Below are 25,353 nucleotides of genomic sequence, written 5' to 3'. Positions count from 1 at the left end.
GCGATGAGCAAATTGCTAATTGCAAGTTACCCATTCATTTCCATGGGCTAGGAGGCTCATAGGAATGAAGGTTTAATTTGCGATTACCATTTTGCTCATCACAAATTAGGAATTTTTCCAAGGGTGAAGGGGTGTCTCAAGAACACCCTGCTGCACCCCTGAAAAAGAAAATTGGGGGCATATGGCACACATACATGCCCTAAGGGCATGTGTTGGCGTCATATAGCACCTTTTGTTTTTTTGAAAAAAAGCTTTTTGAAAAGAATTCACAAATTACCACCAATTTACCACAATAGTTTCCAAATCCTTAATGTCATTTTTTACATATTTTTTGTTTGATACATTGCATTTAAGGAATCACAAAATTTGCAAATCCTTCAGTGCAATTGCAAAATAAGGAATAGCAAATTTTGCTACTCCTTATTTTGCATCAAACTTGTTTGATACATACCATTTGTCTAATTAACATTAACAAAGGCTGAAATTCGTAGAATTTTGATCTTTGCAAATGCTAATTACCTTCATACATATGGCCCCAAGTGAGGCCTGTCTTGCGGCATGGTGCATCTTTTGCATCACTGCTGCTTGGGTTTTATGTGGTACGTTTTTTTTACACCATGACATATCTGCCTAAATGCATCAATTTGTAATGTTGTCGCCTCATAGCAAATCTTTTGCACCACCGCTGCATCATAAAAGTGACGCACAGTGGCACAAAAGAGGCATACACCTATCATAAATCTGTCCCTACCATTTTAAATGATTAATCCAGGATGACAATAAAGTGTGTCCTATCCAGAGGTTTGTTTAAGGTGAGGCCTACTCAGGATTGCAGATTAAAGTTACGCTTGATGAAGAATACAGAGGAGATAATACATGTAAAGGCCTACCAATGAAGTAAGTAATGTGCACTTTATTGCGCTAGTCATCATAAATGTATCCCTAAGCTTCTTATCTTGTTACAGATGAACCACCATATGTACCATCAAACTATTTTGCATTTCCTAAATAGCAAATTTTAAGGAATAAATAGCAATTCTTTACTATTCCTAATTTGCAATGAGCAAATTGCTAATTGCAAATTAACCATTCATTTCCATGGGCTAGGAGGCTCATAGGAATGAAGGTTGCAATTTGTGATTAGCAATTAGCTCATCACAAAATAGGATTTTTTTCAAGCGTGCAGGGGTATCTCAAGAACACCCTGCTGCACCCCTGAAAAAGAAATTTGGGGTCATATGGCGCACATAAATTTTAACAACATTCCTTTACCTCAACAACGATTTTCAAATCATAACTTCAAAACACTACACATGGGAAAATTACTTAAATTGTCCTTAAGACACATAAAAGCGTTTTTTGATTGGCTTTCCTGCATGGTAGGGTCACTTTTAACATGGCTATGTAACACAAACATTCTAAATCTAAATTTTCCATGCACATGTGGGAGCATATTTACAAGCAATTTGCGCCACAGAGAAAGGTCTTACACTAAAATGAGAAAAATAACATCAGGGACAGTCAATTGCCTTATAAAGAAGCATACACCATTATGTCCTTGTCATGATTTTAAAAACAATTCCTTTTCCCCAAAAACGTTTTTCAAATCATAATTTCTAAACACTGCACATGGGAAAATGACTTAAAATGTCATTAAAACACATGAAAGCGTTTTTTGATTGCCTTTCGAGCATGGTTGGGTCACTTTTAACATGGCTATGTAACACAAAAATTCAAAATCAAAATTTTCCATGCACACTTGGAAGCATATTTACAAGCAATTTGCGCCACAGAGAAAGGTCTTACACTAAAATGAGAAAAATAACATCAGGGACAGTCAATTGCCTTATAAAGAAGCATACACCATTATGTCCTTGTCATGATTTTAAAAACAATTCCTTTTCCCCAAAAACGATTTTCAAATCATAATTTCTAAAAACTGCACATGGGAAAATGACTTAAAATGTCCTTAAGACACATAAATGCGTTTTTTGATTGGCTTCCCTGCATGGTAGGGTCACTTTTAACATGGCTATGTAACACAAACATTCAAACTCTAAATTTTCCATGCACATGTGGGAGCATATTTACAAGCAATTTGCGCCACAGAGAAAGGTCTTACACTAAAATGAGAAAAATAACATCAAGGACAGTCAATAGCCTTATAAAGAAGTATACACCATTATCTCCTTGTCATGATTTTAAAAACAATTCCTTTTCCCCAAAAACGATTTTCAAATCATAATTTCTAAACACTGCACATGGGAAAATGACTTAAAATGTCAATAAAACACATGAAAGCATTTTTTGATTGCCTTTCCAGCATGGTTGGGTCACTTTTAACATGGCTATGTAACACAAACATTCAAAATCAAAATTTTCCATACACATGTGAGAGCATATTTACAAGCAATTTGCGCCACATAAATCATAATTTTCTCCTTAAAACACACTATTCTCTATCTAAAGTAAAGAAATATTTTCTCACCTTAGCAAATACTTTGAGTTTGAAAACAGTCTCAGAAACACACCAATTTGTCTGCAGCAGAGCAAAAGGTATGCACTCCAGAGTCTGCAGCTATGAAAAGCACAGAAATGCTGTAATTCTTCACACATATCTCTCATGTCACCCAATCAAAAGTCTTCCCTCACTTTTTTCAAATGAAAACCCATCCCCCCTCTGCCCTTTCTGCTTTATCTGCATGGCAACCACCTCCTGGAAGAACTCTGTTGTTTGCAAGTTCACACAACAATGTTGCAATTGAACTCTGAACTCTCAGTGCACCTGCATATCCAGTGCATTCTTTCATTTAATGACTTTTTATTGACCACTCAAAATACATCTTTCAAAGAACACATCCGTGCACCCTAACTTTTTGTTTTCAGCAGTCAAAATCCACCAATCACTGTTACTGCTTCATGAACACAGAAACTCCACAGTTTTTTTCATTTCAAACTCTCATTTTTTCAACTGCCATTTCATTGCCACACTTCATCTGACTGCAGGAGAACCTTCTCTCACCATGTTTTCTGTCTGGATTGTTGGTCATAGTTATATTCACTGGGCTCAAAGGTACGTTGAAAGCAGGAATTTACCTAACCTCAATTTACAAGATGTGGAAATTAAGTGGTTTGGCCACAGAGGATTAAAATGTCACCAATTGATACCATTGGTGAAAACCTTTATGCATTTGCCCAAACCTGACCTGTTAATTGTGCACTGTGGAGGTAATGACTTGGGCACTTTGACTGGGGTAGGTCTGGAAATGCTTTTAAAGGACACCTTTGAGCAATTGATGGCACTTTTTCCTCAGACTGCCTTGGTATATTCAAATATATGCCAAAGACAGAAATGGAGGTGGTCAAACCAATTTTGTCCACAAATTGAGAAATCGAGGAAGCATGTAAACAAATCTGTTTCAGCTTACATGAGAGACCATGGAATGGGCTCCCTGTACAACAATAACTTGCGTTACTACATGCAAGATATCTACAGAGGAGATGGAGTTCACTTCTCAGATGAGGGCAACAGAATTTTCACTCTGAATTTAAGAATGTGCATTGGTACCTACTTATAAGTACCTAAATGTACCATAAACCCAAAAGCTCTTCTCAGAGCTACCCTACATCTGATCACTCACAATTATTATTTAACTCTAACATTTTTCACTAATTTTCAACAAAATACGCTACCGGGGCCGCTACCCGGTACGCGAACCGGGAGCTAACCTCGCGAATTTTTTTTTGAAAATGTTTTTTTTTCGCACATATAAGCCTCCTCAGCCACCCTCAGAAAACCTAGGGGGTCAAGATAACTCTACCGTGCCCCCTTCTACCCATTCTGAACATTATTTGCCCTCCATCTTGTATCTTAATTCGACCGAAACACAAAATGGTGGACTCCTGGAACGCTTAAGGTCCGCGAACCGGGGCGCTCAACGGTTCGCGTACCGGGTCGCTCCCTGGGAAGCGCACCATCAAAAAAGGTGGGAAAGTAGTTCACACAAAAGCCACTTGAGACAATTTCACCAAATATAGATTAGCTCATACTACATACCAATCCCTACCATTTTCACAAATTTGATTGGAATTCCATTTAGCCATTTAGCCTGTAGACCTCTCTAAATACCGTGAGGTAAATTACTTCACAAAACACATCTGAAGTGTTGGAATTGACAACCAATTAAAATGTTACTTTCATTTTCTACTTTTTTTACCTGACATTTGATTGGTTATGTACCCGAATATATATAAAGGAAGAGAAGGAAACACAGCCATTTTGACTACTACTTCCTGGTGTACATTTCAATAGGATTTTCATTAATAACTTCAACTTCTTTTTAAAGGTAAGTTGTTATTTTTAAAACTGAAGTATATTGTGCACTTTAAGTTAATATGGCAAACTTTTTCTGTTAGTTATATACTATCCCTCTGTAGTACTTATAAATTTAGATACAATTTTTTATATTCCTACTTCCACTCTGATACTATACACTGCCCAAAGATAAATTCACTGTTAAAAACTGCCTATCTAAAATTAATCCCAACAGTGCCCTACCTCTACTAATATATATTTTTTTTATGCAAATTTCAGGGAAAATGGAAAGCGAACAAAAAATGTCATTTGAAATTGTCCTTCCAGAGTCCAACACAGAAATCATTGATCCAAATGAGATTGAATTTATGGATGAAACTTGGGACCAAGAACTACTGCAATGTGTACAAGCAGTAGATAACCTCCTTGCAAATGAGGACATTTTACAACCTCAGAGACTACAATGTATATTCCATGATAATTTTGAAATTTCTGACAATGAAATGTTAGAAAGTTTAATAAATTATGAAACACAATAAAAAATGCTTAAAAAATAAAAAAAAAATAAAAAATAATCAACAAAACCAACAATCAATTAACATACAGCATTTGAAAAGTCTATCATTCATTTTTCATTGCAGTACGCTGCCCAGAACGCTTCCCGGTTCGCGTACCGGGCGCTACCCACGCAAAAAAACAAAAAAAAAGATTTTTTATTTTTTGCCCCGCGGGGCCCTTTTAAAGCCTCCACATTAAACCTAAGGGGTCAGGGAGGATCTACTATGCCCCCTTATGGTTATTTCCCCCTTTGTTTTGGCCTCCTCTTGTCTCTCAATCCTACCGAGAGACAAGATGGCGGCCGCTCCGGACTGTTTGGAATGTTTACAGACGCCGGATAACCAATCAGCTTCGCTACGCGAAGTTTTGGTACGCGCCCCGGTCCGCGAACCGGGAGCTGCCCAGTCCGCTGTTACAGATATATATCTTTTTTTAAATGTTAATTTCTCAAAATCCACTGGAGCACATATATTGAGACCTACAAAAGGCACATCGGGCTACCAGTCTCTACAATTTTGCCAAGTTTCGTGCAAATCCATTCAGCCGTTCGGGCTAAAAGTGCGACAGACCGCCCTATGGAAAACTCAATGTTAAAAACACGTTTTGGGACCCCCCCTTTTTTCTCGGCCCCCCCTGGACGAACCCCCCCCAAATTTCCAGGGGCTGCTCAGAAACAAAATGTTCCATTTTCCAGAAAATTTCAGCCAATTCCGTCCACAAACGCCAAAGTTATTAGACATAGAATTTTCAAAAAACCCATAGGGAAAAAATCCTAACTATATATACCTACTGGCGACCGCCAGTAGGTAATATATGCTGAAAACTCTGTGTTACCAACTCCAATCCCCCAGGACCAGAAGACAGACCACGAACTTTTCAGGTAACTGATATTTTTAATTGCAGATCTTAGTGGTACAACCAACCATGACGCGTTCTGGGCTATGCAGCCCTTGTTCACATGCAAGGAGTAGCTGAGTTCAGTGATATTTAACGTGCATTATGCCCCGCCTGCTGCCCACCCCTTGAGAGGTCATGTGACCTACAAACACAAACAACAGACTAAATTTGTCTGAGTTCAATGTTACAAAGCTTAGTTGTTTTCAAATACTCATATTGCATAAGATTGAAAGCAATTATGTAATAAAACAACAAATATTTAAAATGATAGCACAATGAATACTATGCATAAATGCATATTGAAATTGTAAACCCCATGTAATATTGTTTTTAAATGACTGGATAAATCCGTTATGTTACAATGAAGAAGATCAAACTTCCTTGTTCACAACCAGTGACTGTGCTAATGATTACAGCTTATATCGCTGCACCATAGGACAGAGGAACGGACAGCTAAGTGTGCAAATGAGCAAACAAAAGTGCTATAGTGTCAACAACCAAAAGCTAGAACAACCTTGCCTAGTGTGCAAAGAGGCTATAAATAAAGTGCATATATTCACATCACAAAGATAATAAAATTCATGATATACATTTTACTGCTTAAAAGGAATGCATGTAAACAACGTTACCCATATTAAAATAAGGTCAAAGCCATATTATTTGATCAAAGGTAAGTTAAAAACTGCTATTCTAAAAACAGTAATTCATCATGATTTAAAAAGTTGAAGTGATCCAATATGTAGTGATAAAATAAGATAGTGAATAGGGAGAAAAAAAAATGCCACTGATGTATGGTGGCCGGAGGACAGAGTCAAAAAGGAAAAGGGAGCAACAAAATCTGATAGATAACAGGGAACCTGACCATCTATTACATGTCATAAATAGTGTTAGTTCAACCCTTCTATCATATCCAGAAAAGTAGATGGGCAACAGGGAACCTGACTACCCAACTCAATCAAGCTCTATCATAATAGACCTAGCTCGAACGACAATGCTGACTGTTTTGGATCTGATGTTATATAGGGCATATATATATATATATATATATATATATATATATATATATATATATATATATATATATATATATATATATATATATATATATATATATATATATATATATATATATATATATAAAATATATAGAAAACCTACTCGCGGTCGCCAGTAGGTAGTTATAGTTAGGACCAAGTTTCCATAGGAAGAGCATTTTTGGTTTTGCTTATAACTTTTGCGTCATTTTATGAATCTTTATGAAATTTTCAAAACTAATTCTTTGTTCATATCAGCTCCTATGTTGAGATTTTGGGGGTGATTTGTCAAGGGGGGGCCGAGAAAAAATGGGGGTCCCAAACGTATTTTCTCCATATTAATTTCCATAGGAAACTTTAGACAAGGCTACAGGTCGAACGGGTGAACAGAATTACCCCACATTTGGCAGGGAGAAGGGTCTTGGTCTAGAAAGCACACTTTTGTTTATTTTTTGTAAATCCGATCAGTAGTTTTTGAGAAATGTTGAAAATTACAGATATTGATATTTGGGTATTTTGCCATCTGATTGGCTTAGGTGTTACGAGCAGAAGCTTGCTGCTGATTGGCTGCAATGCTGTCAAGTCATGTGCCATGGCCCCTGCATTACACCTGTGGAAGTAGTGTCAGCATGTGTTTATACCTACTAGGACAAACTACTGACCCGTACTGGTTCGGAAATAAAAAGTGAGGTATTGCCTAGAGTGTCATGCTGTTAAATTGAGCTGCTGCTGGACTCGGGGATGAAACCGTGAGCCTAAACTTTGTGTGCTATGCTGTGAAGTCATGTGATCAGGGCGCTGACCCACACCTGTCCAAGTTGAATATGGTGCTTAGGTGGTGTTGTATAGGGAGTTCGAAGGTAAATCAATACGGTATTTGTAAAGCACATGAGTAGAGCTCTTGATCAAAGCGAGAGGTCTGTGCTGCAAAGTGAGATGGCCTGGCTGCTGCGCCACATCTGTGTGGAGAATACATTTTGGCGAGGGTCCGGGAGTTGCCGTTATTGGGCCCTAAAATAGCGGGCCTAAGTTGCAAGTTATAGGGAGGCTCTAAAAAGAGCCCTTGTGTTCATTAGTTGGAGCTACATTTAAGTGCGGATGCACAGCTTCAAGTTTTTCAGGAAAACTCGGTTTCCCTGATCTGTGAAGTGTACTCCATCACTTCTGTAGATATCCGCCAAATCAAAACGTATGTTGTTATTGTATATGGACCCCATTTTATGGTCTCTGAGGTATGCAGAGACAGGTTTGTTGACTTTCTTCTGAGATTTTTCAATCTGAGGATAAAATAGTTTGGACCATTTCCATTTCTGTCTTTGGCATATATTGGAATATACAAAGACAGTTGGAGGCAAAAGTAACATTAATTGTTCAAAGGTGTCCTTCATAAGCATTTCCAAACCTACCAATGTGCCTAGGTCGTTTCCACCACAGTGCACAATCACGAGGTCAGGGTGTTGGAGATGCAAACAGGTTTTAACCAAAGGCAACAATTGGTACCACTTCAATCCTCTCTGCCCAAACCATTTAATGTCCATATTTTGTAAACCGAGGTCTAAGACAATACGTCTCTGTTCTGCATACCTCTTGCACCAGAAAACATAGCTATGTCCTACGATCCACACTGGCATTTTGAAGGTATGACTGGAAGGTATGGAAAGATGTTTGTAGCTCATGCAGTTCCTTCGTAGAATAAGAGATATGTTTAAAGATGGGGAACTAGTTTCTTTTTACATACAAAACAGTACCTGATTGGGAGATGAAAAGCATTGTTTTTTTAAAGTAGGGTGCACATTCGTTTTGTGGAAAAGCATCTTTGTGATTGGTTAAGAAAAAGCAGTTTGAACGTGGAGTACATATTATAGGATGAAATTTGATTAACTCAACCACACCTGCTACTTGCATTTGGAATGCAGTGTTTGAACTTAAAACAATTGTTTACTTTTAACCTGCACGTGCCGTTAAATGTTCGAGAAAATGTTGCAAAAAAATATCGTTAGGTTTAAAAAAACTTGATGAACTTTTAACCCCCACGTGTTGTATAATGTTCTAGAAAGTGTGTTGATAGAATACATTGCATTTCTGACTTATATGTGTACTTGAATATAAAATAAAACGTTTATATGGACAATTAGAAAGACAGTAATAGAGAGAAAATTTGAAAGCTAAAAGAATCAAGGAGCTATTCTAATTTGTTTTTTATTACCTACTGGCGGTTGCCAGTAGGTAGGTATAGAGTTAGGACCGAGATTCCATAGGAAGAACATTTTTTGTTTTGCTTATAACTTTTGCGTCGTTTGATGAATCTTCATGAAATTTTAAAAACAAATTTTTTGTTCATACAAACAGTAACAGAGCACAACAATAAGCAAGTATACAACTGAGAAAGTCAGAGAAAGTTATTTAATACAAAGAACACAAGAAAGGATGTAACACTTTGTTCAGCACATAGAACTTCATCACTGTTGCTAGATTGTTACAGCAATGGTACAGCCGACACGGTTTTTGACGCCATTTGCGACTTTTTCAAGGCTGTTAACAAAATGACATAATGGGGTTTTAATTATTTCGCATTTTGGAAAGACTTACAGTAACACATTATGTTTAATTTGATGTGATCTAGTAGAACATCTTATCCCATTTCAATAGGATCAGGCAAGGGTACAAGAAATTGGAATGGCGCATTTTGGAGAGTCTGGAGGGACTCACAAACCACATCTGTGTGTAGAGAACAATAGTTTTTATAGACACATGCTCTAAGTTGTGCACACACCCTTATTGTGCCTAATGTAGTAGAGGATATTGTTATATATAAAAGTGAAAAAGAATCATAGAAAGCCATCGTTCCCGTGTACTTCTATTCTACCAAAGAGCACATGTGGTGGTTAAATACCTTCAGGACGATCGTCCAGGTCCCTGTCACGACATCAAATTGCAGAACAGTACTGAAAAACACACCAATATGTGCATTAATTTCCTTTCATAAGGGCTCACAAAAAACTAAAAAGCGTTCGGCCAGTAATCAAGGATTCCACATATCCACAGAGGAACCCCTATTACATACTTGTTCCAAAATGTATGGTTGTGACAACATATTTCACACCAATATCGTAATTCCTTATTGATCCACTAAGAATGTGGATCACTCGTCCTAATAAACATAAGATGCACCCCAGTGTGGTTTATTAAACCAATCTTTTCGTCCTCACAACATAGTCTTATATTGGTTAAAACGGCCACCATATGTCAACCCTTTGTGTTTTCCATTCAATCTAATGGCAAAAACTTAAGTTATCCGAGTCTCCTTACGCCTTCACTTACTCTATAATCACGTGTACGTAACTTCCAAGGTAGGATTAATTGAAATGAACGGCTGAGCTGCACGCGGTCGGTATCTACGTCGTAATTGCATAAGTCAAGAGGCTGTAACATAAAAATAGCATGGCTGTAGACAAACAGCAATCTTGTGTGCTTTATCCACTCATTGTCACTATATTGGCTTATTTTATTAAAAGCCGCCTATGAATAATTCCGCATATTCAGCTCACCTCAAGTAAATAGGTTCCATCCTGTGCGCCTTTCCCAGGATCGATATAACCAAAGTAAGCAGCTACAAGTGCACCCGATGTTTCCCCCGTCGTGAGTCAAGTATGGTCACTGTAACATGAAATGTTAACGCGGTATATTCCGACTCGTATTCTCATGCGCTCTATAATAACAAGTATCCTACAAACCATCTACTTTACATGTTAAGCTCACCGTACAAAAGTAGTTTCCAAACAAAAGTATTGATCTTCTATCCTCCGCATCCCGCGTCCAGCGCCAGTTAAGTTTGTGCCGCGTCTCCCCGACGTGGGGCTAAACTAATTGCTGTAGCGGAGCATGTACGCGGTCAAAGGTCACGGTTCGGTCGCCATTTTAGTAGTTCCTAGTATTATCACGTATTGACGCTGCGCTTGGCTAGCTTATTAGATTCAAATGCGGATATAATTCTTAATAAAATCCTCCACATGTTAAAACACCACAGACTCAAAAATTAGGTATTGCACTAATAGTAAATAATTTCACAGTGGCTTTAGCAACTAATAACTAGAGTGAAGTTAGTCAAGAGAGAAAATAGTAAAGAAAAAGAAAGAAGAGTGTAATATCGGTGTATATAAATTTTAACCTACAGTAAAAACGTATGTAGTGTCATATGTCCTTGCACCACAGATTAATAACAATAGAGTCTGAACAGTGTATTCACAACGTTCCGAAACATAAATCTAAGCTGTAATTATAGCATATATTGCCGATTTTACAGTTAGGATGAGTCTACATGTAGAAATGTCAATGAATGACATGAAAGAATGACAATACAATCTGGTCAGTGTGTTCACAACGCTCCAAAACAAAGATCTAGACAGTAATAGTAACATATATGGCCGGTTTTACAGTGAGGATCAGTCTACATTCAGATATATCTATTGCAATAACTTGGCACATATTCGGAAAAACAGCAATTTTTTTCTCTAATAACAGGTTGTAACTCGTTGCAAATGAAGAGCTAATAGAAATCAATAGCATAACCTTAATCGAACATGTTTGGTGCACATATAATGTATAGTACTCAAACAGGTGGAGTATCCTTTTTGAACAGCCCATATCTTGTAAACTAAATTATCACATATACCTAGTATACATAAGAGTAAAATACTATCTCTTGTTATGCCAGCTCTAAGATAAACAGTAACAGTTCTTTTTGTCTCAATCCTCAAGAAATACAAACATCACTTTGTCAAAATTTAGCCCATATACAACTGCTCTCAATTTACATATCCAAGAAGCTTCTAGTTTCCTCAGGCAGTGCATCCTGTCGCTCCCTCTAGGGTTATCTGACAGGGATTCTATCCCGTGAAATTTCAGAAACGGTAATTCTGCTGGGCCGTGGTTTTCGTTGAAATGTTCAGCTAAAGGACAGCTGGCATTACCATTTCTGATGGCCCCTTATGTGTTCTTGTATTCTCTCTTTTGCCGGTCTAATCGTACCGCCTACGTAGATTTTCTTGCAGATACATATTATACAATAAACCATGAATTTGGTGTTGCAATTCATGAAGGACTTAATTTTGTATTCAATCAGTGAATTGTATCTGAAGCTCTTGATTTTATCTGAAGAATATGGACAAACTGAACAATGGCCACATATGTAGAAGCCCTCCTATGGCCTAGCTAGCCAGAAATGACCTCTATCTGTTTTCTTGAGATTTTAAAAGCTGGAACTCAGCATGCTGCGCAGAGTTTGACCCTGTTTGTACACAATTGTCGGTTTTGCCCCAATTACTTTATTGATGTCTGTGTCCACTCTTAATATGTGCCAATGTTTGTTATTTTATTTTGTACAGTCTGTGGCTGTGTGTGTTATTTGTTGTTACCAACACCGCTTTTTCTTTAAAGACATTGTCTCTTCTTTTATTCCTAGGTTTGTGTGTGAGTAGTTGTCTACAATCCAAATTCTGTGCCTTTTTTTCAGCCTTATTAAGGATGTCACTTTCAAACCCACTAGATTCAAACCTCTTGAGTGTGTTTTTCATTTCCTGTCTGAAAATCCCTTCCTCACTACAATTCTGTCTCACTCTAGTGAGCTCCCCAAAGGGGATAGAGTTGACTTGTGATCGAGGATGGGCCGTGCCCGCATGCAGTACTGCATTGCATGCTGTTGCTTTCCTGTACAAGGCAGACATTATGCCGTTCTGTTTGATGTAAAATTTAAGATCTAGGAAAATTGCCTCAGATTTATCATGCTGATGTGTGAAACGGATGTTGTATTCATTTGAATTTTAAAAAATGCAAAATTCTTCTAGTTGCAAAGTGTCACCTGTCCAAATTAACAAAACGTGGTCTATATAATGACCCCAATACATGTCGTGATTAATCAAATAGTCTGGGCATCTGGACCATATATAGAATTTCTCAAGCCATCCTACAAACAGGTTGGCATATGCCAGTGAAAATTCCAAACCCATTGCCACTCCTTGATGTTGCTTAAACCAGGAACCGTTATGTAAAAACACATTGTGTTCCAAAACTAAGGTAATCATCTCTATTAGCATGGTCGTATGTTCCCACTGTGAAGCATCCCGTTTGGATAAGTAGTGTTTAACAGCTTCCAGACATTCATCGGTCGGGATGGACGTATACAAAGAACTGATGTCTAGTGTAACAAAACTACAGTCCTCAGTCCAAGTAAAATCAAGAAGTTGGTTCAATAAATCCTTTGTATCTAGTATGAAGAAAGGTAAGTTTTTAACATAGAGCTGAAGAAATTGATCAATATATTCCGAAATATGTTCGGTAGAGAAACCTATACCCGAAATTATCGGTCTAAAAGGAGGAAAACCTCCTGGTTTATGAATCTTCTGGAGAGTGTAAATGCAGGGTCACGCAGGATTGGGAACAAAAAGATATTTGAATTCCTGATCATCTATAAGTTCTTGTTCCCTCCTCTGCAGCTTGGGGAAACATGGCGGCGGTGAGCTGAGCCGCTGCAGTGCTCCGGTCCTGGGCTCCCGTAATGGCTCTTTTTTTTTTGCCTTGACTAATGCCAGAGACTTGCCTCTTAACACGAATCAGCCAGAGATTAGTCTTTTAGAGCAAATGTGCTCTTTATGATTCCCCACGCTCCCAATACCTTAATTTACGACGCGTTCACGGAGCAACGAATCTTACCCGGTCCAGTTGGAGAAGCCGGTGTCCCGGTGGACTGCCTGTCAGTGTATCAATGTATCAGCGTATCAGAGGTTCCCGGCTCATTTTGGCATTTTCTTTCGCCCCTTTTCCATGTGTTTGGTGGAGGTGGTCCCCCCCCACCCCCGCCGGGCTTGCTTCATTGGAAATCAGCTGCCCTGGAGCTTCGCAGGGGGCGCAGAATTTGCCTCCTCCTCCGGGATACTCGGGGAAGTCCTTCCGGGGCCATTGAGGGCGGAGGTAAGCCGGAGGCTCAAACACTGAGCACACTGAGCGCCGGGCAGCTGGAGGAGCAGAACATTACCGCGGTGAGTTCTCTGCAGCCGAGAAACGTTATACACGCCTCTCCAGCCATTAAGAAAGTAGTTGTGTCAAAGTCAGGTGCAGCTAGGAAAAAAACGTGGGCAAGGGGCCAAGAAACAATGCATTAATATTAGTGAGGTGACAGGCGGTGATGATCCCCCATTTGAGATAAGTACAGGGGAGGAGGATTTGATTCAGGGCTTGGGCTGCAGTTCCATCGGTGCCTCCAAGAAAAGTAAAAAAATATCCACATTTTTGTCAGGGGAAGTTAAAGCAAAGCGAACAATGGGGTGTAAATCGTAGAAATTGGCAAAAGTTAAATTTGCCTCCACCCTTGGCTCGAAAGTAACCCCCTCTCTTAGATCGTATTTTAAGGTTGTGCCTCAAGTCCTTGATTTAGCGAAAGAGAGGGTATCCTTTGGGCAAATTCCCCCTTCTTCCCCAGCCTCTCTTCCTTCTATGGATGTGGAGGGGCTTTTGGTAGGGGGCGAGGAGTCCGACATCGGCTGCGGGGTCTTGACCAAGGAGGAGGAATGGAGGCTGCAGTAACAGAGATGGAGGATGCGGGTAGATCCGATGTAATTGACGCAGAACTACAGCTGTCAATAGAGGCATTGGAGGCTCTGGAGGCAGCTGAGCAGGGAGAGGATTTACAGAAGGATATGATATTAATGCCAGGCAGCTCTTTGGCTGAGGTAGGTGACGGATTGGTGTCAGCCTCTTCCTCTCCTTCATCCCTGTCCTTAGACATAAAAAAGGGTTTTTGAGTTTCAGCTGCCAACCAGACAGAAGTCAGAAACTTCTGCGAATCCCTAGAGAATAAAATTGATGGACTCAACGCCAGGACAATGGCGTTAGAAGATACAGTGGTAGGCCTTTCCCTGCATCTCGACAAGGCTAAGGTCGATATCATTAATCTTAAAAAAGACGATATTGCCATGGCTGAAAGAATGGAGGTTTTGGAGAACAATGCTTGGCGAAACAACCTACGAATCCTCGACATTCCTTAGGGGAGTGAGGGCACTGACATTAAACAATATATCATCATGCTTTTAAAGGATTCCTTAGGACTTCAACAGTCAGAAGAAGAGCTAAGTATGGATATACAAAGAATCCATAGGGATCCCTTTAGGAAGAGCCCACACAGGTCTAAGCCTAGAAAAATTCTAGTCAACTTCCAAACTTATTCTCTTGAGGAGTCTATTCTCAATCAAGCCCTGAAACAGAAATCCGTGAGCGGTAAGGGGTTCACCTTCCAGATAAGATCGGATATAAGCAGGGTTACCCTGGAAAAACAGTGGGAGTTGGGGAGGAGGTTAGAGGCCTTTCGGAAGCAGGGGGAGGTTGCATTAAAAATAATGTATAACAATAAAATGTATAATATTAGATCGGTGCAGGCTGCAGATGAATTGTTGCTGGACTTGGGGAAAGAGCAAGATCCATCAGGTTAGTTTTGAGTCTGTTTTTGGCCCTCCTGTGGAGCTTCCTCCTATGTCTATCAAATTGATTATTGGGTTAGTGGAAATATAGCAAAAGAAAAAAAAAGAGGTAAATATCTATATTGAGCCCTAACTATTCTTTTCTGGCAAGTAACTAATCTTTTGTATCTTTGGCATTTAAGTTTAATCGTAAGGAGCATCGTTGCGGGAGACCGGAGGGGCACTCTCTCTGGACTTGTTCCGGATGGATAGGGCAAGGGTTTCCCATGGGGGGGGGGGGGGGAGTCTAGGGCACGGGGTAGGTGGGTGGGTGTAGCAAGGTAAAAAAATAAAACATTTCCGCATTTTCTTCTCTGTAACGTTCATATCCTTTTTTTCTCATAGAGTGATCCATGGTGAAATCATGGCTTTTTTGGTTGGCCTGGAGGGGTTTTTGAATCAAAACAGGATACATGGAGGGGGAGGCAGACTCTTCTAGGAATAGTCTGCAGATCCTCTCTTGGAATATAAATGGCCTGGGCGCCGGATCCAGAAGGGATAAGATCTTTCAATATCTTCGTGATTCTGATGCGCAGGTCATTGTTCCCCAGGAGACCCACCTGACAGAACCCGAGATGGTTTCCTTGGCCAAAGATAATAGATGGATTGATTTACGTATTTCAACAACACAGACAACGAACATTAGGGGAGTCATGATTCTTTTTAAGAAACCAATAAAAGCCTGTCTTATATATAAGTTAGTAGACCCAGGTGGCAGATGGGTCATTGCAACAGTTAATATTGCAGGGGCACAAGTCACAATTGTTGGTTATTATGGTCTGAATCACGACGACCCCACTGTTCTTAAATCTTTTTTTTTCTCATTTATTGTCTTTTTCAGAACCTATCATCCTGGCCGGTGATTTTAATATAGTTTTAGATCCCCTCCTTGACAAATCACCAAATAGTCGGGCTTTGACACCTTCTAAAACCAGGGCTTTGCTATTGGATAACATGAAACAGTACGACTACATTGATATATGGAGAGTGAGATCTGGACAACAACTGGGTGTCTAATTCCGAAACCATAAATATCATCATAAATCAAGAATTAATTTTATCGTGCTCAGCCAGACTCTGAAGAATGTAGTAAAAAATATCTCTTACCTCCCCTCACATTTATCTGACCATTCAGCTGTATGGATGGTAATGGAAGGCTTTCCCAAGACTATGCCCAGAATTTGGTCGTTTGACCGCTCGCTTTTCTCGGTACAAGAGGAGATCATTTTTTTGGTAAAGGAAACCAAGTGCTTCATGGCTGCGAATATTGGTTAAGCCTCATTAGGCTGTGTTTGGGTCTCCTATAAGGCCTTTTTAAGAAGGCAAATAACTAGCAGGGCTACTTAATGGAGGAAATTGTATAGAGAGGAGGTAACGTCTAGTGAGGCTGAAATTGTGAAGATACAAGGGGAAATAGATTCGAATTCAGATGCCCCTATTAACATCTTACAGTAGTTGCATAACAAGTTAATACGAGAATAGGGGTACTTGGGGTCAGTGTTGAACACACGTGTTCTACGAAGGTGGGAAGCCAGTAAATTAGCTCATTTTCAATATGGTGAGGGAGCGGGTAGACTTTTATCCTGTAAATCCAAGACTGACCAGGTACGAAACAACATTGGTTCAATTTTCCAGGATAACTTGGTCTATACATCAGATGAAGATATTCGGAGTGTTTTTAGGCTTTTTTTTTCAGGATATCTATAAGGAGGATAAAAGTATGGAGGTGGGAAAAATCAAAGATTGGTTGAAGGAGATACCATTGCCTTCGCTGACCTTGGAACAACGGGTTTCCTTAGATCGGGCTATTACGCGGAATGAGGTCAAAACGGCTATTGTGAGTAGTAAGAAGGGCAAAGCAGCAGGTCCAGATGGCCTTCCTGGTGAGATATATAGGGTGTTGGAGCAGGCAATTGTCCCCTTCTTAACCACTTTATTCAATCAGATCCTCCAGGAAGTGATGTCACCTCCCGCCACATGGGATGGAGTATCGATTACATTGATCTTAAAACCGGGCAAACCGGCATCAAGCTGTGGGTCATATAGACCAATTTCCATTCTTAATGTGGACTATAAGATCTTTGCTTCTATTATGGCCAATAGACTGGGGTCGGTTGCAGCTGACATCCTGCACCAAGCCCAGAGAGAGTTTGTTAAAGGCCTACAACTTTTTGAGCTGACCTACGACCTTATAGGCGCAATTGACATTGCATCCACCGACTCTATCCCTTTGGCTGTTCTTACGCTCGACGCAACTAAGGCCTTCGACAGGGTGAATTGGTCATACCTGTCGGGGGTCTTAGGTAAATTTAACATCGGAGATAATTTCCGTCGAGCAGTGAGACTGCCATACCAGAATCCTTCAGCCTGCCTTTTGGTGAATGGAGCATTGTCCGACCCTTTTGACATCACAAGGGGAACACGTCAGGGCTGCCCACTCTCCCTTCTCCTGTTTGCCCTATATATTGAACCCTTCACCCAAAGACTGAGGGATGACCGTAACATCAAGTCTTTTAGGTACAGGGAGTGGGAGAAGAAGGTGGCCCTGTACGCGGATGACATCTTGATTTTCTCCTCAGAATTGTGTTCCGCCCTTCCATCGGTGATCAAATTGGCTCAGGAGTTTGGGGAAATCTCTGGATACGAGATCAATGCCTCTAAAACAGAGATTATGGTTTGGAATAATGTGGAGACAATGGCAGGAGTGTAGCCCAGTTCAAAAATGAGATACCTCGGTATTAATATTGTCCAGGATGTCAACAAACTTGCTGAAACTAATTTTTCTGCAGTAGCGAAAGACTGTCGGAAACTTATGAGATCATCGTCTTCGTTACCGCTGTCTATTTTGGGAAGGGTATAAAGATGTCCATTTTACCTAATCACTTTTTTGTTTAACACTATTCCTCTTTATTTTGAACCTTCACTTTTGTCTAAGTTACAGAGTTACAGAGTGATATTAATTCATTTATTTAGGCGCAGCATATACCCAGGATCGCCTGGAAAAAACTAAGGCGCCGAAGAGAAAAGAGAGGACTGGCAGCCCCGGATCTTCAATTGTATGAATGGGCATTCCAACTTACCCACTCGCGCATGCTACTGAAGATGAACATCGGGATTGGTTGTATGTTCAGGGCCATGCTTAGTGGGGCTAGTTTACCACAAGAGGGGTTTCTGTTTAAATTCAGGGACCCCAAATTAAAAAAATAAATAAAACTGAAGGTCCTACAGGGGATGGCTAGAATGTGGGCCAAAGTGCGTAGTTCTGTAAGGCTAGGGTTTTTCTCTAGTAAGGCACCCTTATGGGATTCACCAGGGGGTCCGGGTTGGCTGAAGGATAGCCTTGCTTTGCCCTTGAGAGAGACAGGGTTGATGGTTTGGGGCGATTTGCTTTTAGAAGGAGTTCTTGTACCATGAGAATCCCTTAGTAATTTAGTAGGCTCAAACCTATCTAGGTTTAACTATATGCAGATAGCTAGCTGGGCTCAGTCACAGTCCACCATTAAGAACAGATTCCCAGTAGGGGGAGGTAACCATCTTGAGTTCCAACTTCTTAATAAAACTCGGGCCAAAAGGGAAATCTCTTTTTGGTATCATGCAATTCTAGAGGAGAATGATGGGGAATTTCTACTGGCCAATAGTCTCTGGGAGAGCTCCTTTTTGGACCAAGATGTGGGTAACCTCTTGCTCAACTCCTTCAAGCTATTATGGGATATTGTTAAACCAGCATGGCTCCAAAGGAATCACCTCTTCACCCTGCATAGGGCCTATTATTCACCACAAAGGCTCTCAAAATTCCCAAAACACTCACCAGTATCTTGCACGAGGTTTGGGGCAATAGCTGCCTCGGACTTACATATGTTCTTTGATTGCCCATCTCTGTCTTCCTTTTGGGATTCTATAAGTAAGTTACTGTCAACGTCGCTCGGCCGCCAAATCACGATAAACCCCGTACATGCAATATTTGGTGTGATGAATGGAGTCACGGGCCCTGCCGGGTATCTTCTTTTCTATTCCATCCTCCTGGCTAGGAGAGAAATTTGTAAAAAGTGGAAGGATTCTATACCACCCTCCTTTCTGGATTGGCGGACGGCAGTATTGCAGGTCTCGAGGTTAGACCTAATGAGATCAGCCAACCAAAGCAAAAGAGCCTTTTGGAATCTCTTGAAATGGTTCTAATAGCGAGATGTCCACCGGGTGTTTTTTTTTCTCCTCCGTCCAATGATTATGCTGCCCTTCTTTTCCTTTTTTGTTCTCGGCAAATCCAGATATATCAGGTCATGTCCTGACTATGAATATACATGCCCCACAAGGTAGCTCTCCTTGGGTCTCTATACGAAGGTCTTGGAGGTTCTGACATTACTGATTGGCTGTGGCTATTTCTTCAATTAGCCTGACCATCCAGTTCACAGAGGCAGGGTGTCACTCTCTTCAGACTTTCACGGAACAACCAGGGTAGATTATGAGGACAAAAAAAAAGTCCTTGTTCCCTCCATCCTTTCAATTTGGTCTCTAGTGTATTAGTAATCAATCTCATGGGATTCCCCGGTAGTGCAGCATACGATTTGGCGTCCACCAGTTGTCTGTCAATTTCCATAAGGTAGTCCCTGGTGTCCATCAGGACCAGGTTCCCACCTTTGTCTGCCTCCTTCACAGTTAATTCTGGTGGCTGACTCAATTTACGCGGGGCTTGTCTCTCCCCACTAGTTAGGTTATCTTTCATTGTGGGTCTCTTTTTGTAAAGGTATCTTCCCAGTTGTATAAATCCATAGTAACTAAATGTTGGAAAGTTTCCATTACGTTATCGTTACCCAGGCATGGAGAAAAATAGATTTGGGCTTAAAGCCGCTACTAGTGCTTAGATCTGTATGAATGTTCAGATCTGTTAGGAACTGAGGTATCGATGTTACATCAGGGTCGTCTTCACCAATGGAAAGTAGTGTTTGTATGTTCTACAGGTGCTCTATAGTTCTATCGCTCGGGCTGCTGTTTACACTACTTCTATTGGTTGTAACCTTTGGATTTTGAGCAAAAATCATTTTTAGCTTGAGATTTCGCACAAAATTAAAAACATCTACATGCATTGAGTCAAAATTGGGTTTAGATGCTGGACAAAAATTGAGACCTTTTGAAAGTAACTTTATTTCATCCTCACATAATACATGTTGAGATAAGTTTACAACAGAAATTTCATTTGCGCATAGAATCCCACCTACACCATTAGTATTAGATTCAGTACCCTCAACATTCTATCTGGCTATTTGTTTATTGTCTTTGACCTGGTGTTGTAGCCTTCCTTTCCTTTTCCTATTTGAGAGGTGTAGCCCCTCCTGGTCCTACTTGGGTGTTTTGGCGTTTGTTGAACTCTACTTTGTTCCCTTTCCGAAATCTCGCCACCTCCCATAAAAAAGAATTGAAAGTATTGTCCTCTCTGCCTTTCCCTGTTGTTAAACTTGTACTAGGCTCCTCAGTAGTGTCACTCCTTATGCTCGAAATGTCAGACTCACTGTTCGAATCTGAGGCAATTTTACTAGATGTAAATTGTACATCAAACAGAACTGCATAATGTCTGCCTTGTACAGGAAAGCAATGGCATGCAATGCAGTACTGCATGCGGGCACGGCCCATCCTCGATCACAAGTCAACTCTATTCTCTTTGGGGAGCTCACTAGAGAGAGACGGAATTGTAGTGAGGAAGGGATTTTCAGACAGGAAATGCAAAACACACTCAAGAGGTTTTAATCTAGGGGTATGAAAGTGACATCCTTGATAAGGCTGAAAGAACGGCACAGAATTTGAATCGTAGACAACTACTCACTCACAAACCTACTACATAAGTTTTTACTGTAGGTTAAAATTTATATACACCGATATTACACTCTTCTTTCTTTTTCTTTACTATTTTCTCCCTTGACTAACTTCACTCTAGTTATTAGTTGCTATAGCCACGACGAAATTATTTACTATTAGTGCAACAGCTAAAAAAAAATTTGAGTCTATGGCGTTTTACGATGTGGAAGATTTTATTAAGAATTATATCCGCATTTGAATCTAAGAAGCTAGCCAAGCGCAGCGTCAATACGTGATAATACTAGGAACTACTAAAATGGCAACCGAATCGTGACCTTTGAACGCATGCACGCTCCTCTACAGCAATTAGTTTAGCCCCACGTCGGGAGACAGGCACAAACTTAACTGGAGCTGGACGTGGGACGCGTGGATAGACGAGCGATACTTGTGGTTGGAAACTACTTTTGCAAGGTGAGCTTACCATGTAAAGTAAATGGTTTGTAGGATACTTGTTATTATAGAGCGCATAAGAATACGGGTAAGAATATACCGCATTTTGTTTATAGCGTTAACATTTTATGTTACAGTGACCATACTTGACTCACAATGGGGGAAACACCGGGTGCACTTGGAGCTGCTTACTTTGGTTATATCGATCCTGGGAAAGGCGCACATGCTAGAACCCGTTTACTTGAGGTGAGCTGTATATGCGGAATTAGACATAGGCGGCTTTTAATGAGATAAGCCAATATAGTGACACTGAGTTGATAAAGCACACAAGATTGCTGTTTGTCTACAGCCATACTATTTTTATGTTACAGCCTCTTGACTTATGCAATTACGACGTAGATACCGACCGCGTGCAGCTCAGCCGTTCATTTCAAATAATCCTACCTTGAAAGTTACGTACACGAGATTATAGAGGAAGTGAAGGCATAAGGAGATTTGGATAAGTTAAGTTTTTGCCGTTAGACTAAATGGAAAGCAGAAAAGGTTGACATATGGTGGCTGTTTTAACCAAAAAAAGACTATGTTGTGAGGACGAAAAGATTGGTTTAATATATCACACTGGGGTGCATTTTATGTTTATTAGGACGAGTGATCCACATACTTAGTGGATCAATAAGGAATTACGATATTGGTGTGAAATATGTTATCAAAACCATAAATTTTGGAACAAGTATGTAATAGGGGTTCCTCTGTGGATAGGTTGAACCCGTGATTACTGGCCGAACGCTTTTTAGTTTTTTCTGAGCACTTCTGAAGGGAAATTAACGCACATATTGGTGTGTTTTTCAGTACCGTTCTGCAATTTGACGTCGTGACAGGGACCTGGACGATCGTCATCTATATCCCTCATGGTTTTAAAACATAGGAAGATCGTGGTTTTATGACCTTTTGCTACAGATTCTGAAGGTATTTAACCACCAGGTGTGCTCCTTGGTAGGAAAGAAGTGCACGTGAAAGATGGCTTTCTCTGATTCTTTTTCACTTTTATATCTAACAATATCCTCTACTACATTAGTCACAATAAGGGTGTGTGCACAACTTAGAGCATGTGTCTATGAGAACTATTGTTCTCTACACGGAGGTGTCTTGAGAGTCTCTCCATATTCTCTGCTATGCTCCATTACCGTTTCCTGTAACCTTGCCTGATCCTGTTGAAATGAGATACGATGTTCAACTTGAGCACATCAAATAAAACATAATGTGTTGCTGTAAGTCTTTCCAAAATGCGAAATAATTAATACCCCATTATATCATTTTGTTAACAGCCTTGAAAAAGTCTCAAATGGCGACAAAACACGTGTCGGCTGTACCATTGCTGTAACAATCTAGCAACAGTGGTGAAGATCTGTGTGCTAAACAAAGTGTTACATCCTTTCTTATGTTCTTTGTTTTAAATAACTTTCTCTGACTGTGAATAGTCAGTCGTATACTTGCGTATGTTGTGCTCTGCCACTGTTTTGTATTGTTTTAAATATATGGAGGATTCTGTATATATTTTTTTAGCACTGTGGATGGCACAGTGCAAAGACATAGAGCACGCTTGAAATAAATTGCATTCACTAAACTTATGTGCAAACACAAGAGAGGTGCTGGCTACCATTGAAAATCCACTGTCATAATTTTTCCTGTGTATACATTTTTTGTTCATTTCAGCTCCTATGTTGAAAGTTTGGGGGTGATTTGTCAAGGGGGCCTGAGATAAAAGGGGGTTCCAAAATGTGTTTTCTCCATGTTAATTTCCATAGGAAACTTTAGACAAGGCTAAGGGTCGAACGGGTGAACGGAATTACCTCAAATTAGGCAGGGAGGAGGGTTTTGGTGTAAAAAGCATGTTTTTTTTATTTGGTGTAAATCCGTTCAGTAGTTTTTGAGAAATATAAAAATTTAAAGATATCGTACTTGGGAATTCTGCCATCTGATTGGCTGAGGCGTTACGAGTAGGGGCTTGCTGCTTATTGGCGAGCACTGCGAGCGGTTGCAACTAGGAAGTGTTGGCCACCATTTTGTGATTCCGTTGAAGCGAGTAAGAGGAAAAAAGGGTGAAAAAAGTTGGAAAGGAGGGTAGGAGCACTTTAACCTCTGTGGGGGAGTGCGAAGTGAAGTAGACACTGTTACCGATCTGAAAGTGCAGTGTTGCTCAAAGTGACATGGTGCTGATATGATATGGTGCTACACTTGGTATGAAACTGAGAGCCTAAACTGTGAGGTTATTGCTGTAAAGTGATGTGGTCTGGTCTTTGTAGCATATGTGTGCAAGTAGTGTTAGTAGGCGTTTATACCATACAGGGAGTAGGAAGCAAACTACTGACCGGTACCGCGCGTTTATACTACACCAGAAGTGGGAAGCGAAGTAGTCACGCCTACCGGTGTGAAGAGTCGGGAATGAAACCGAGCTGATTGGTGTAAATTGATAGGCCCTGGGCACTGCAGGATACTAGCCGCTGTAGTATAAGTGTGTAAGTAGTGTTAGTAGGCATTTACAGTATAAAAGGAGTGGGAAGCAAACTACTCACCCCTACTGGTGTGAAGACTCAGGGATTAAATGTGAGCCTAAATTGTGAGCTCATTGCTGTAAAGTGATGTGCTCTGGGTGCTGTAGCATACCTGTGGAAGCAGTGTTACCTTGTGTTTATACAATACAGGGAGTGGGAAGCGAACGAATATGTGATGTTATTCCGCGGGATAATATCCCGCATACCATTACTCCGCATTTTTTATAACGCAAGTGCGTTTACTCCGACCTACCATGACCCCGCAAACATTTACTCCGCATATGCCTTTACCACGCATGCCATTACAACGCAAAGGCATGCATGGTGAAGGCATAGACTTTGTAAAAGTACTATGTGTATATATATATATATATATATATATATATATATATATATATATATATATATATATATATATATATATATATATATATATACATTCGGTATGTTGTCGTCCAAAACTCAGCATACTCAGCCGAACCAAAGGATGAAGCGAGACCCGATCTTTGGTGTAGATTATTTATTTGCCCAACATCAGTCAGCCATGACGCGTTTTGGCTATCAAAAGCCTTGATCACATGACACCGTCATGGGGGCTGGCCACCCATTTTTAAAGTGCAAGAGTGCCTGTTGCGCGATAGACATAGTGAAAACACTATATAAATCATTGCATAAATGCGTTAAGCATAATACATTCATGATAATGCATAGTTATTTTGCTGTTCATTATTAAAATGTATAAATACATAAATGACAGACCATTACGCTAAAACCAAATAAATACAATGCACAAGTGAGGATAAGAGAAGTATCAGCACTACAGAATAAACACGATTAAACATAAATAATTAAAATGTTTTAAAACGTATAAATATTCCTAACCTGTGCCAATATCATGATAAATACAAAAAAGTCACGGTAAAAGGTAGTACCTAAGATAACCCACCGTATGCTGAAATTAGCAACAGGGGCATTTGTGCAAAACATGCAAATGAAAGCAATACATTTCATGGATGCAGACCGTGATGATGATAATGCCCATGTGGGCTGGTCCTGCTTCTTGTGCAAAGTATCAAAGGTTGGTGTGCAAATTTGCTAGATGTGCAAAGTACGCAACAGTAAGATAAGTGTGCTACCAGTGAATAAAAATGTGTGTGTGTGAATGTAAAAGAAGTGGATAAAATATCTCATAATTCAAAAATAGTGTAGTTCTGTGATTATATAAAACAATAATACAGCTTCAAGTTGATAGT

This window comes from Lissotriton helveticus, chromosome 3_1 (genome assembly GCF_964261635.1).
Source record: "Lissotriton helveticus chromosome 3_1, aLisHel1.1, whole genome shotgun sequence".
In the NCBI taxonomy this organism is placed as follows: Eukaryota; Metazoa; Chordata; class Amphibia; order Caudata; family Salamandridae; genus Lissotriton; species Lissotriton helveticus.
Note: the sequence above shows the minus strand (reverse complement) of the source record.